The sequence below is a fragment of the Rhinoderma darwinii genome, chromosome 1, assembly GCF_050947455.1.
Source record: "Rhinoderma darwinii isolate aRhiDar2 chromosome 1, aRhiDar2.hap1, whole genome shotgun sequence".
Taxonomy (NCBI): domain Eukaryota; kingdom Metazoa; phylum Chordata; class Amphibia; order Anura; family Rhinodermatidae; genus Rhinoderma; species Rhinoderma darwinii.
Genome location: NC_134687.1, coordinates 450,274,602 through 450,290,015, shown reverse-complemented (window position 1 = coordinate 450,290,015; position 15,414 = coordinate 450,274,602).

Genomic DNA, 15,414 nt, shown 5'->3' with positions numbered 1-15,414 from the left:
ATACCACACACTGTAAAACACCACATACACACAGACCCCTGTACATAGTGCCACACACAGCCCCCTGTACATAGTGCCACACACAGCCCCTGTAGATGTTACACACCACCATAGATAGCGCCACACACAGCCCCCTGTAGATATCACACATCCCCGCGTAGAGAGCGTTACACACAGCCCCCTATAGATAGTGCCATACAGCCCCCTGTAGAGCGCGCCACACAGCCCTCCCCCTCTTGTAAATAGCGCCAAAAAGCCCCCCATAAAGAGTGCCACACACATACCGCTGTGGATAGCGCTACACAGCCCCCCCTTGTATATAGTGCTACACAGCCCTCCTCCTTTGTACATAGTGTCACACAGCGCTCCCCCTTGTATATAGTGTCACACAGCGCTCCCCCTTTGTATATAGGGCCACACAGCGCTCCCCCTTGCATATAGGGCCACATAGCGCTCACCCTTTGTATATAGTGCACACAGTGCTCCCCCCTTTGTATATAGTGCCACACAGCACTCCCCCCCTTGTATATAGTGACACAGAGCACTCCCCCCTTTGTAAACAGGCCCACACAGCGCTACCCTCCCCCTTGTATATAGGGACACTCAGCACTCCCCCCCCTCCTTGAATACTTACACAGCGATAGTCCCCACCTAAAATAATATATACAGTTTACTTACCTTACCCCGTGGCGGCAGCTCCAGCTGGACTTGTGTGGATCCTCCGGACTAGATGCATGCCAGACCGGCGTGATGCAGTACCTCATCACGCCGGCCTGCGCAGGGAGTCTTCCCAGCGTCTTATAGGCTGCAAGCCGAATGTGACCGGCTGCAGCCTATAGTATTCATTTGTATCTAAGTCCTGAGGACTCAGATACAAATGAATGGGGCTGCCGCTAGCACCGGGGCCCCCTCCGGTGCTAGCGACGCCACCGGGCATGAGGGGGCCCATGTGATCATGTGCGGTTCGGCCGGCCATGGGCCCCCCGGGAGTCTTGGGCCCCCGGGCGGCCGCCCGAAGCGCCCTAATGATAATCCGCCACTGACAATAACTCTTAGTTTGAAAGGACAATATACATTGATGTGTCACAATGGTACGGTAATTACGAATAGAACTCATTGGATACAGACAATAACTTATATGCAAATGACGCCTAAAGTAAATACAAATAATATAGTAAGAATACATGCCACGTGTCAAAATGTCTCTACCAGGACTCAGAAGACAGTTATACATTTTAATGTAAATTTTCCTGTGTTGCCTAAGGGTTTGCGACATCGAAGAGCCTGGTATGATACATTGTTAGGAGGAGCTGAAGCAGGTATCCTTAAAGAGGCTCTGTCACCACATTATAAGTGGCCTATATTGTACATGATGTAATCGGCGCTGTAATATAGATTACAGCAGTGTTTTTTATTTAGAAAAACAATTATTTTTGACAGAGTGATGACCTATATTAGCTTTATGCTAATGAGTTTCTTAATGATCAACTGGGCGTGTTTTACTTTTTGGCCAAGTGGGCGTTGTACAGAGGAGTTTATGACGCTGACCAATCAGCGTCATACACTTCTCCCCATTCATTTACACAGCACATAGCGATATAGCGATGGACATAGAAACACTTAAAAATAAAGTTGCGGGAGCAGGAAGGGATATAGCACAGTTGGTCAGTGTCCAGGCTCAATGGATGCCTTCAATGCTCCTGCCTGCCCAATTATCTCTACAATATGACACAGAGATGCTTAGTTTATTTAACAGATCGATATATCAACAATATGTTATGGATGAAAATATTACTCGTGTATTTAACCTTACTATGTGTATTTTTCAATATATATATGCGTTGCATGAAAAAAAGACAAAGCTCAATCTGATTTAATGACTAACAATGAACAATTAGGGCATGTTCAAACGTGGCAGAGTTTTTCTGCTGCAAATGTTGGTGCAGATTTGGGGCAATTATGCAACGAATCTGCACCAACATTTGCATATTTGACAGGTAAGGGGGGATTCACACGAACGTGTATTCGGTCCGTGCGGGCCGCGTGGTTTTCACGCGCCACGCACAGACCAATACAAGTCTATGGGGCAGTACAGACAGTCCGTGCTTTTTGCGCAGCGTTTGTCAGCTGCGCAAAAAAACGCGACATGTTCAATATCTCCGCGTATTTCGCGCATCACGCACCCATTGAAGTCAATGGGTGCGTGAAAACCACGCAGGTCGCACGGAAGCACTTCCGTGCGAACCGAATGAAACAGAGCACCAGCTGTCAAAAGGATGAATGTAAACAGAAAAGCACCACGTGCTTTTCTGTTTCCAAACATCCAAACGGAGTGTCTTTTTAGATGAGCGAACCCGGACAACCGAACCGAACTTCACCGGGTTTGGCCAAACTCGGCAAAAAATTTCCGGTACGCGACGTCAGGAGATAGTCACTGTCCAGGGTGCTGAAAGAGTTAAACTGTTTCAGCACCATGGACAGTGACTTCCGATCCCAATATACATGAACCTGTAAAAAAAAAACTAAGTTCTGACTTACCGATAACTCCCGGCTTCTTCCTCCAGTCTGACCTCCCGGGATGACAATTCAGTCCAAGTGACAGCTCCAGCCAATCACAGGCCAAGCACAGGCTGCAGCGGTCACATGGACTGCCGCGTCATCCAGGGAGGTGGGGCCCGATGTCAAGAGAGGCGCGTCACCAAGGACGCGTCACCAAGGCAACGGCCGGGAGGGAAGTTCTCGGTATGTACGAACTTTTTCTTTTTTTTTTTAACAGGTTGCTGTATATTGTGTTCGGCATTCACTGTCGAGGGTGCTGAAAGAGTTACTGCCGATCAGTTAGCTCTTTCAGCACCTTGGACAGTGACGGGCGTCGACTAGCCTCATCTCTATTATGGCGGCTGCGCGAAAATCACGCAGCCGCGCATCATACACGGATGACACACGCAGCTGTCAAATGGTTTTTGCGCGCGCAAAACGCTGCGTTGTTTGCGCGCGCAAAAACGCAACGTTCGTCTGAATCTGCCCTAACTCAGACGTTGCAGATATCACAGCGGACTTGCCACAGATTTCAGTTTTTGCATTGCAAAGGCTGAAATACGCAGTGAAATTCCGCTTCATCTCCGCAGTGCATGCTGCGGAGAGAAAATTCCGCACCGCAGCCTATGGTCCGCAGCAGAGATTTCCGCAACGTCTGAACTAACTTGCCTAAAAATTTATTGAAACAAATGTAAAAAACAGCCGCTGGAGAATTCCACTGCGGACTCTCCGCAGCGGAATTCCACAGCAATTCCGCCACGTCTGAACCTGCCCTTATGGAGAAATATATTTAAGAATGTGATTCCTAAAGATCGATGGTTGTTGCCTAAACCAGAATTCATTATATGTACAGATTCCTATTGTATAGGGCAGTTTATGTATTTTCAAGTGCATTCTGCCCAATTAATGTGTAAATATATTGTTATCCCAGCTATATTTGGCCCACCAAGTTATCCTTATCAATATTGGTTACCCCATTTTAATGGCAGACTTAGTCATAGGGATAATATAACACATGATGATAAAACGTGTACTAACACTTTGGACGATTTAGTCTGTGGACACGTTTATGAACCGTGTTTATTACAACATTCGGTGAGTATATGTTCAATTACTATGTTGCCACAAGAATTTAAAATGTTTGTAGAAATAGGGACACAATTTGTATGTATAGTAATTGATGATAGTAAAACATTAAATAATTATAATCTGACAGTACCTTTAGGCCTCATTCACACGACAGAGTCCGAGTGTCGGCCGGGAAAATCGGCCGTTTTTGGCCGATTTTCCCGGCCGGTTTGCATCCGGTTTGCATCCATTCCGATTCTGTTCCGGGCCGAGTTGCCGTTTTTACCGGCCGATTTGGATCCGATTTGCATCCGTTTTTTTCCCTGTCCGTTTTAAAATCGGATGAATTTCATTTAAATTTGTTGCCATACACAGCCCTTTGTAGATAATGCCACCCAGCCCCCTGTAGGTAATGCCACCCAGCTCCCTGTAGGTGATGCCACACAGCCCCCTGCAGGTGATGCCACCCTGTCCCCTGCAGGCGATGCCACCCTGTCCCCTGTAGGCGATGCCACCCAGCCCCCTGTAGGCGATGCCACCCAGCCCCCTGTAGGCGATGCCACCCAGCCCCCTGTAGGAATGCCACCCTGTCCCCTGTATGTAATGCCACCCAGCCCCCTGTAGGTAATGCCACCCAGCCCCCTGTAGGTAATGCCACCCAGTCCCCTGAAGGTAATGCCACCAAGTCCCCTGTAGGTAATGCCACCAAGCCCCCTGTAGGTAATGCCACCAAGCCCCTTGTAGGTAATGCCACCAAGCCCCCTGTAGGTGATGCCACCAAGCCCCCTGTAGGTGATGTCACACAGCCACCTGTAGGCGATGCCACCCTGCCCCCTGTAGGTGATGCCACCCTGCCCCCTGTAGGAGATGCCACCCTGCCCCCTGTAGGCGATGCCACCCTGCCCCCTGTAGGCGATGCCACCCAGACCCCTGTATGTGATGCCACCCACCCCGCCCCTGTAGGTGATGCCACCCTGCCCCCTGTAGGTGATGCCACCCAGCCCCCAGTAGGTGATGCCACCAAGTCCCCTGTAAGTGATGCCAAACAGCCCCCTGTAGGTTGCACCCATCCCCCCCCCCCTTCCAGGAGAAGTCACTGACTTCAATGTCCATATATGGACAGTGTAGTCACTGACTTCTCCTGAAGAGGAATTCCCTGCCACAAGTCGGGAATTCCGCTTCAGAAGTGAGTGACGTCACTGTGTCCATATATGTAGCGGCCATAGAGTCTGGGATTCCGCTGCAGAAGTGAGTGACTTCGCTGTGTCCATATATGGACAGTGTAGTCACTCACTTCTCCTGTAGCGGAATCCCCAATCCCCGGCCGGGGATTGGGGATTCCGACTCCTACAGTGAGCAAAAAAAGACCCTCCTCCTCCTCCTCACATGCACTCTGCACTGTGAGGAGGAGGAGAGAGAGTGCGCGAGCGACGGTAGACCCGGCCATCACTCGGGACACATTCCGGTGATGGCTGTGTATTACCCGGCCCCATAGACTTCTATGGGGGCCGGGCACCCGGCCGAAAATAGGGCATGTCCCAGCCGTCAAAAAATCGGTCGTGTGAATAGCCCCATTAGGGGTCTATTATTCCTAATGCAGCCGGGTGTCGGCCGATTTATGAACGGCCGGCACCCGGCCGGGAAACCCTGTCGTGTGAATCCCGCCTTAGTACGTTAGTTTTTTAACATGGAATAACCAGTTATACCTTTTTACCCAATGAGGAAACGAGCTAGATTTTATTGGCATCCCAACATTTTACCTATGAAAAAATTGTCTATTTCATTAGAACTTTTGTTGGTTCTTATGCGAAATACAGAATATATGAAAAAGCATTTACAAATTCTCAATAAAACTTTAATAGAAGTAGAAAAAGATACAGTTCTAGTGGGCAAAAAAATAGTATCTATAGCCTCTAAAATTCAAACTGACACAGGCCACCATTGGTATGATATTTTTACTGCATGGTCTCCTTCAGCCACGGGTGTGATAAATTTGTTGTTACATCCTATGTTTATAGTACTAATTATATGTATTTTATTAACCCTTTGGAATTGTTGGATTACGTATAAAATATGTAGAATTAAGACACCTGAAATGATTCCATTAAGTTATGCTGGATACTCTAAGTAATCAAGGGTCGATTATATTGTAAATGTGATTGGTTGGTTGATTACTTAGACTCCATGTTGTCTGTTATATAATGGTGCTGTGCCTGAATTATTGTTTGGCTACATATGTTCAATGTCATTCTTCTATATAATGTTGCTATATAATTTGTTTCGAACAAGTTGAGCATTGTCTGGGCGTAGAACCAGCATTGTTCTGGAATAGTCTTGTGATTGTGATTCTCTCAAGGTCTGGGGATGGCCACTCCATGTTATTGGGGGGGATCAAATAAACAACTTGTACGCTGATTTAACCCCTTAACGACATGTCACGTACTAGTACCTGACAGACGTTAAGGGGAAGTATGGAGCGGGCTCACAGGCTGAGTTCGCTCCATACTCCACGGGCGACGGCTGTGTTATATAGCCAACACCTTACTGCAACAGGCGGAATCAAAGATCACTTTCATTCTGCCCATTTAACACCTGAAATGCCGCGGTCAATAGCGACCGCGGCATTTAAATTGTTAGAGTCAGGGGGGGTCAACCCTCCAATGCGCCATCCCCCCCACGACGCGATCGGTGAGGGACAATGGCTGTTAAGGCCCCCAGGTCTGCCATCTTTGAATTAAATTGAGACTGTCGTTATCATGATACACTGCAATACATTAGTATTGCAGTATATCATGCAAGCGATCGCTGGTTCAAGTCCCCTAGGGGGACTAAAAAAAAAAGTTAAAAAACTTTAAAGCTTTTTATAATGTTCCAAAAAAAAATATATTAAAAGTTAAAAAAAGTTTACCTAAAGCAATGTTAAAAAAAAAAAGTCCGAACTATCACAATATTGCTATACAGAGAAAAAGCTGCGTACGAAGCCGTATATATGAAAATAAAACAAATTTTTTTAATCACAAAAATAAGACAAACATTAAAAAAGGTACATAATGAATAGAAAGACTCTATAATGTTACATGGTATAACAGGAAACCAGACTATCCATATATTTGCAGCAATAAGGAAATGCACTGTAGTCCTTACAATGAGGATATATGGAATGGATGGTATATTATCCTATAGGTGGCTGACCCCCTCATGTAAAAACCCATCAGGTTGTGGACACAGTAGTCCTGGGAGGAGTTAGGGAAAGCCTGAATATCAAAAGAATGAAGGAAACCTTACCCATGTCAATAATCATGGAAGCCTGAATGCCATGTATAGAACCCCAACGCGCGTTTCGCGATGTGTGCTTCCTCAGGGGGTGCATAGTGTCCTGTTGTAGTCTTGGCCTTAAATAGGACAAGACAAGACCCAGGTGTATTCTGCTGTTATTCAGCGCCTATAAGATTGCGGCGCCTGTCCACCGACGCAACCGGAAGTGAGGCATGCCCCAATTCCGGCCTCCAGTGCCGTAGCGCACATCCGGGTTCCTGACGCGTACCAGGAATACTGGACATGCGAAGTGCACTGTGGGAGGCGGGAACGGGGCAGGCGACACCCCCGGTCGCGTACAAGTGGAGTGCGCACCTCATTGGACAGCTGGGACAAAAAAAATCAAAGGTAACATATTACTAGAACGCTACTCACGTAGCTACTCCCGCCCATTCCAAATATTCACAAGGACCAACCAAAAAAATGGCAAGTGCTCTGCATTGTATATATTAGAAAAAGGTGTGTTTAATACATAGATTTATGTGAATGATGACATTCAAAAGGGGAGAGAAAATGTCCCCCAAATTGTACAGTGTATATAAACCAGTTAAATGGTTAAAAAGATGTGACGAATTATGTATGTGAACATCACAGTATAGTGCTAGTATATAATAAACCTCATAGGGTGAGTATTGTTACAGTGATTAATAAGGTCACTTTTTATAAATAAAAATGATATATAAAGTTTATAGGAATATAAATATGGATATTATTACACATCACATATATATCCCATGATAAAATCATGTGCAAAAAGAGATCACTGAGTCTCATGAGAAAAAGCATGTAACATAAAACACGTCTCAATGGAGAAAAGGGAAGGAGAAGGGTAACAAGATTATCAGTATTAACTCTACGTGAAGGAGCAGTGAATTTGCTGAAGTCTCCTCAGTCCGTATTATAGGGATCATCTGGGTCTAGTGCTTATATTTCCCATATAGAGGCACTCAGACTGAGGAAAGATGGTACATCAGATACTTAATAAAAATATATAGTACAAGACACAAAGAAATAAATTAAAAGCATGCTGATGGTAGAGTTACATTTATTTAAAGAAATGGAGCAAAGCTGAGTTTCTCGTTAAGTCCAGACGGTGTCATTGAGCCCAATTTGACAATCCACTTGCACTCTCTTTGTGCCAGGACCTGCTTCAAATTGCCCCCCTTGATGCCACAATGTATACGTTCAATTCCACGAACCTTTAAGGATTTAGCATTTCAGCCATGATATAATTTAAAGTGCCTTGGCAGAGTTTTTAACTGTGTAAGGTCGTTTATAGCACTAGCTCCGGCAATATATCGCACATGTTCTCTAGTGCGTAACCTCAATTCTCTGGATATCAGGCCCATATAAACCTTAGGACACCCACATAACACGTAATAGATTACGTGTGTCGTGCTGCAGGAGATATAATCTCTAATTTCAAAGGATCTTTTCCCGTCCACTGACACAAAATCTGTCGCTCTGCTGATGTTAGGGCATGCTATGCAATCACCTCAAGGGTAACAACCTACTCTCGATCCCCGTGATCCAAAGGGATTCATGTTCTTCTGTATATAGTGGCTTTTGACCAAGAGGTCTCTGAGATTCCTGCTTCTCTTGGCCTTCATCATGGGCCTCTCAGCCAAACAAAGAGCCAAAACTGGTTCGGTTCTTAGGACAGACCAGTGTCGCCCTAGAATTGTCCTCATCCTTACTCATTGGCTGTTGTACGTTGTTCTAAACCGTACACCAGTTTCTCCAATTCTATGGACTTTACTTCCCAGTAAGTCACTGCGTGGTGTTATTTTGGCCCTATTGTACCCTGACTTAATTGTCTTCTACTGTACCCTCTATTCTCAAACCTAGATCGAAGGTCCTCGGATTGCTGTTCAAAAAGACTATCAGTGGAGCAGATCCACCTCATCCTGAGGAACTGACCAACCGGGATGGCTTTAACTGTGGAACGTGTGTGATAGGACGAGGCATGCAGCAGTGAATTGACAGATGTTGATTTACGGAAAACATCTGTTTGGAGAAATCCACACTGATCAGTGAAAATTTGTATATCCAAAAATTCTATATTATGTCTGTGAAAAGTGTGACATCAACCTGACATTGAACTGATTCACATTTAATTGCTGCATGAAACTCGTCAACTCAGACTCAGATCCTTGCCACACAAAGAGCACATCGTCTATGTAGCGTAACCAGATCTGCACATGGTCTGCGGCATGGGCGCCATCCCCATGGAAAACCTGTCTCTCTCCCAAATTCCGATAAACAGGTTCGCATAGGATGGTGCACACGCCGCCCCCATCGCAGTGCCCTGTATTTGAAGGTAGAAATCACAATATAGCATTGCTTAACCTGCTCGTTGAACGGTGTTAAAAAAATATATATATAAAACATGCAAATTGCTGTTTTTTGGTCACTTTAGCTCTACAAAAAAAATGGAATAAAAAGTGATCAAAAAGTCGCATGTACCCCAAAATGGCCCCCGCAGAATGTAAGCCTTCACACCGCTAAATTGATGGAAAAATAAAAAGTTACTGCTCTCAGAATATGGCGACACAAAACATATTTATTTTTTTAGCAAACCGTATTCTTTTTTTAAAAGGGGTAAAACATAAAACAAAAAATATAAATTTGATACCATCGTAATAGCATAAACATGTAGAATAATGTGAATATGTCATTTTAACCACCTGATGGATGCCGTAAAAACAAAACTGTTTTTTGATCATTTCCCCCCACAAATATTTTTTTTCAGCTTCCCAGTACATTATGTGGTAAAATAAATGGTGCCATGAAATACTACAACTTGTCCCGCAAAAAACAAGCCCTCATATGGCTATGCCGACGAAGAAATAAAAAAGTTATGGCTTTTAGAAGGCGGGGAGGAAAAGACTAAAATGAAAAAACTCAAATTGGCTGTGTCATTAAGGGGTTAAAGTGCACATGCACTGGCTATTGCCACATTGCATAATGTTCCAAAGGTTTAAATTGGGGACTTTATCAATGCTGATTAGAAGCTCTTGTACCTGCAACTCTGAGAGACGCCTCTATGCAGTGTGGAATTTACCGCTTGAGTTCTCTGATCAGCACTGAGAGGGCTTCCCGGCTGATGCTTAACTCAGTAGTGATGTAAGTAACCTTTATCCTTTGTATGTCCTCACCGAAGAATATTATTAATAATCAATTAATAATCAATATTGAATTAAAAAAACTGTAATTGATTTATTATAAGTGTGAGTCTCTCTTTAAAGAGGCTCTGTCACCAGTTTATAACTGCCCTATCTTCTACCTAATCTAATAGGCACTTTAATGTAGATAGGTAATGTGGTGTTTTAAAAAAAAAAACAAACGTTTATTTTTGACAAAGTTATGAGCATTTTAATTGTTATGCAAATTTGTTCTTAATGCCCAAGTTGGCGTTTTTTTTTTACTCTTGGCCATGTGGGTGTAGTAAAGAGAAGTGTATCACGCTGACCAATTAGCGTCAGACACTTCTCTTCATTCATGACCAGACATCGCTTCCAGGCTGGAGGCGATGTCCGGTCATTCTCCCGTCGCTTGTGTGAAGGAACTACGGGAGTAAGTGACAGCACAGCGTGATCTTGCGAGATCACGCTGTGCTGTGGATTAAGCTGGGCATGAATGAAGAGAAGTGTATGAAAAAAAAAACAACAAATTACTTATCTTCATTAAAGCGCCTATTCGATTAGGTAGAAGATAGGGAAGTTATAAACTGGTGACAGAGCCTCTTTAAAGGGTATCCGAACCCAACTTCTGTAGTAGTTGGCAAACAATGGGGGCATTGCATGTGCAACCCCTTGCAAAAAGGTTCAGACATCAGATTTGGATGCAAGAGGCCTATTATTGAAAAATAAATAGACATTGTGGACACCTGCCTGCGGGCAAGTCTACAATCTAACCGATCCTGGAGGAATACCAGGACCTGCAGCAAGGAAAAAAATCAAGGGAGTAATATGTCAATCCTTGCACCACTGTAGATCCACTTTCCAAATGTGGTCAAAAAACATGCTGAGAGGGCTTTCGGGCCTTCAACATGGTTTGGATCCCTCGCTGCAATAATCCCCAAACCGTCAGCACTGCAGCTTCAACAGCCAACTATAAACTCAGGTGGAAGAGAGGCCCTTGAGAGAGCAGATTATGCCGAAGAATGTGAGCGCCTAGTGCCACCATGTCGGTGTACCAACAACGGCGCGCCCAGAATGGTCAGAATCCCCTTTGCCCTGATCCTCCTGAGGAACTTGGGAAGAAGAGACAGTGGGGGATACGTGCAAAACAGGTGGAAGTGGAGCCACCTGAGCGTCCACTGTACACCTCTGGACCTGGCGATGAAGAGGGAACCTGGCAATTGAGTAGAGATGCCAGCAAGTACACATCCAATGTGCCCCACCTGGAACAGATTTGCGAACACTTCAGGATGAAGGGCCCAGTCCCCTGGGTCGACCCCCATCGCAAGTGAGATAATCCGCAATCCAGTTGTCGATCCCGGGATTGTAAACTGCCATGAGAGCAGGAACATGAATCTCCGCCCACTCCAGAATCTCGTAGGCCAGAAGAGATGTCCAGTGACTGAGACAAAGGATGATTTCTCAGTTCTAAGATGCTGATGGAGAGACTGGCGTCCTGGTGGGACTAAAGTCTCTGAGCGACAAGATTCCGGAAGGCACCTCCCCAACCCTGAAGGCTGGCATCCGTTGACGGACTTGCCAATGGAGCAGGAGAAAGTAGTGGCCGGGGAGGAGAGTTGCTAGAGAAGAGACCGGGTCCAGAGAATCCGGAGTGCGGTTCCACCGCGAGAGGATCGCCCTTTGAAGTGGACGAGTGTGAACTGGGCAAAAGGGAATCCCTCAATGGAGGCTACAATGGTGCCCAGAACCTTCATACAAAAGTGGAGAGAGGTCCGAGTGCCCCGCTTCAGTGCGCAAACCCCTGTCGCAGGGTGGACATTTTCCACCAGAGCAAAGGTCACCGACCCGAGGTGGTGTCAAACACCATTCCCAGGAAGGTGAGTCTCCGACATGGAATCAGACAGGATTTGGACTGGCTGTCAATCCATCCGAAACAAGCCAGTGTTTCCAATATGATCTACCGGGACGTGGATTTAATGAGAATATTTGCCATGACCACAAAGAGAATCTTTGTTTGTGAAGACCAGGGGGGCCGTCGACAGGTGGAACAGCAGTGGTGTGGTAAGGAAGAACCATAGTGCAGAAATCACTTGAGGGACGAGTAGGTACGCGTCTTTAATGTCTACTGACAATAGGAAGTCCCCCTGTTCCATGGAATCGATCACTGACTGGATGGACTCCATGCAGAAACAACTGACCTTGAGAAAGATGCTCAGCCACTTGAGGTCCAGGATGAGACGGACTAAACCGTCCTTTTTGGGGACAACAAAAAGATTTGGGTAGAACCTGTGGAATTTCTGGTCTGGGGTAACGGGAACAATGACTTGACCAAAGAGAGAGTCTATTGCTTGAAAAAAGGTGGCTGCCCTGGCAGGTGATAGACGGGGTGCCAACTGGAAGAATGTGTTGGGTGGAAGGCGTACAAGCTTGATTTTGTACCCTGAGGAGAATACTTCTTGCACCCAGACATCCGCAATGTGAGAAAGCCAGTGGTCCTTAAAGAGTAGAAGTCCTGAGTATCACATTCAGGCAGAAGTGTTCTTTCCTGCTGCAGTCTTAGTGGCCTGAGGTGGGAGCGCAAGGAGGAACGGAGCTTGAAGAGAGGCCTGTTCTTTGAGACCTGGTGGAACTGTCGACTGGATGCCCATCGTCCGAGGAATCTGCGAAAGTGACGAAAACAAAGTCCTGATTGCCTGAGGTTAGGTGCACAATGAGCCTTAGATTGAGGCAGGTGAGAGCTCTTTCCACCTGTCGCTTCTGAGATGATCTTCTCCAGGAAGTTTCCAAAGAATCGGGAGCGAACAAAAGGAAGTGCCGATGTTAAGCGCCTAGAAGCAGTGTCGGTGGACCAGTACTTTAGCCACGGCGACTAGCATGCGCGAGCCGCATCCAGAGAAGCTTCGCGGAGATATGTGGTAGCATCTCACAGCTGTTAAGATTCAATAGATCTTCAGTAGGTGCTCCTGAAAATAGTTCATGGCGCAGTTGGTGAAGCCATTTAGTAGAGGCTTTGTTGACCCATGCGGGAGCAAAAATCATTTGCAAGGCTGAGCCGGTGGCCTCAAAGGACGCTTCGGAGAAAGATTCAATGTGGCGGTCCATAAGATGGCAGAAGGAGATAAAGTCTGACATATGAAGGGTAGTGGTCTTGGCCAGAGGGGAGACTGGATGATCCACCACTAAGGACGTAGCCCATTTTGAAGAAATATCTTCTGGGAATGAATACATGAGTTCCAGGTGAATTTTTTTTTTGAACAGGATGATTCCATTCCTTGGTGGCTATCTCCTTCTGCTCTGAGTGGGAGGGGAAGGGTTTGTGAGGTTGCCTGGGGCGACGGAAAGTGAATAACTCTGCTGGGTCCACCATAGAGAAAAAGAGATCAAGGCAGCGCGTCCAAAGAAACAGGATTTATTCACCCGTGCAATGTTTCAGCTCAACAGAGCCTTTCTCAAGCATAATACACTGCATAAAGTGACCGGTTCTTAAAGTCCATGGCATCATTAACAATTATCAAATAATTAATATAGACAAATGTAAATATAATCATAATAGAATATACAATACAAAGATCATACCTCAAATGACATTATACACATAATATACAACAATTCTAGAAATGTGAAGGTACAAAACTGTAAATACATATTGTGCTATAATAAGGAAAAAAGGAAGGTAGGATGCATCGAAGTGTAGTCGTAAAGGAAAACTAAATTTCCTGCTTTATTGAAAGATAGACATCAAATGACAAACATAGGAGAAGGAACGCACTACAAGGTGGTCTAAGTGGCAAAAATAAGAAAGACTACGCGTTTGAAGAATCGCTCCTCATCCACTTCCAAGTTGGAATCCGAGAGCTCCCCCTTGCACAAGGGCTCCGTGGGAAACTGATGGGGCAGGTGAAATGGAATGTGGAGGAGACTGCACAGATCTGACCCGTTTAGGTCTTATTCACATTTCAAGTCCGTGTTACGCACGTTAAAACAACGGACGTCACACGGACCTATGCAATTCAATGGGGCCATTCAGTTATTCAGTGTTTTTCACGCAGTGTGTCCGCTGCGTGAAACTCACTGCATGTCCTATACTTGTGCGTTTTTTGCGCATCACGCACCCATTTAAGTCAATGGGTGCGTGAAAATCACTGACAGCACACGGACCTCATCCGTGTGCTGTCTGGTTTTTTCATGCACCAGTTGCTGATGAGGAAAAAATAAAACACCTCCTTCAGTTTTTTTGGTGACGTAAAAAATGCATAACATACGGATGACATACGCACGTAAAAAATGCAGACGCACACCGTACACGGATACCACACGGAACTGCAATGCAAGAAATACGCTGCACTTTTTATACGCGCAAAATGGACACGTTCATGTGAATAAGGCCTTAGGGTGTCTGCCATGGGAAAAAGGTTTGGACAGAGGGTTGGTCGGAAAAACAAACCAAGATGTCCATTATAGACTGAGTGACATTGGAGAGGTCACCAACGACTCTGGAGTGGGAGTTGGCCCAATGTGGCTCAGTGACAGCACTGGGGTGGCTGAGATTGAGCCACAGGGTGAGCACAGAGGAGTAGGTTGACCACATGAGAATTTTTAGCCACATGTGGAACAGGCAAAATTAGTTACATAAGGTAGCTGTTACAAGGATTATACTCTGGTGTCTGACATGGCGCTTTAAGGGTCACTGGTTCTGCAAGACCTTCTGGGAAATAAACTAGTAGCTATAAGTCCACTAACGACTGCAAAGGCAAGACTGTGACTCCCTTAGAAGAGTGAAATGGCCACCCAGGGTTACCTAGAGTAATCTAGGTATACGCTCCCCTGCTGTCCTAGACCTTTATTAGCTATACAGTGGCTGTTAGGAATGAAGGGGTGCCAAACGTGGTCGCAACGCCAATATGACACACGGTCCCAACGTCAATATCAGCAGCAGTGCCAGAGAGCTCCTGTGAGGCTGTGTCCTGCTCTTCTGTGAGAAGCAGAGAGCGGGAAAAGATGACTCACCTCCCCTGCTATGTTGTAATCACCCACCAATCTCTAAGCAAGAGCATAGGCATGAGTGTTGCCACCCCACCAAAAGCCTGAAAATGTAGGCTGTGACATGGGACGTAGGACGCCAGTAAAAGTATCCTCTGGAAAGATGCCCGCAACCCGCCTAAAGCGGTGCTACAGGTAGCAAGTCAGACACGCTGTGATAGTGCACCAGACATATGGCGCCTAAGAGGGAGAGTGTGGGGGAGGCCAGGGAAATGGCGAAAACCCACCTGTCCTGAAGTCAAGTCAACTGTAGAATGGGGAGCCTGCAGTGAAGCCCCCTGTGTGCCAGCTTTAGTGATGTGGGACACTG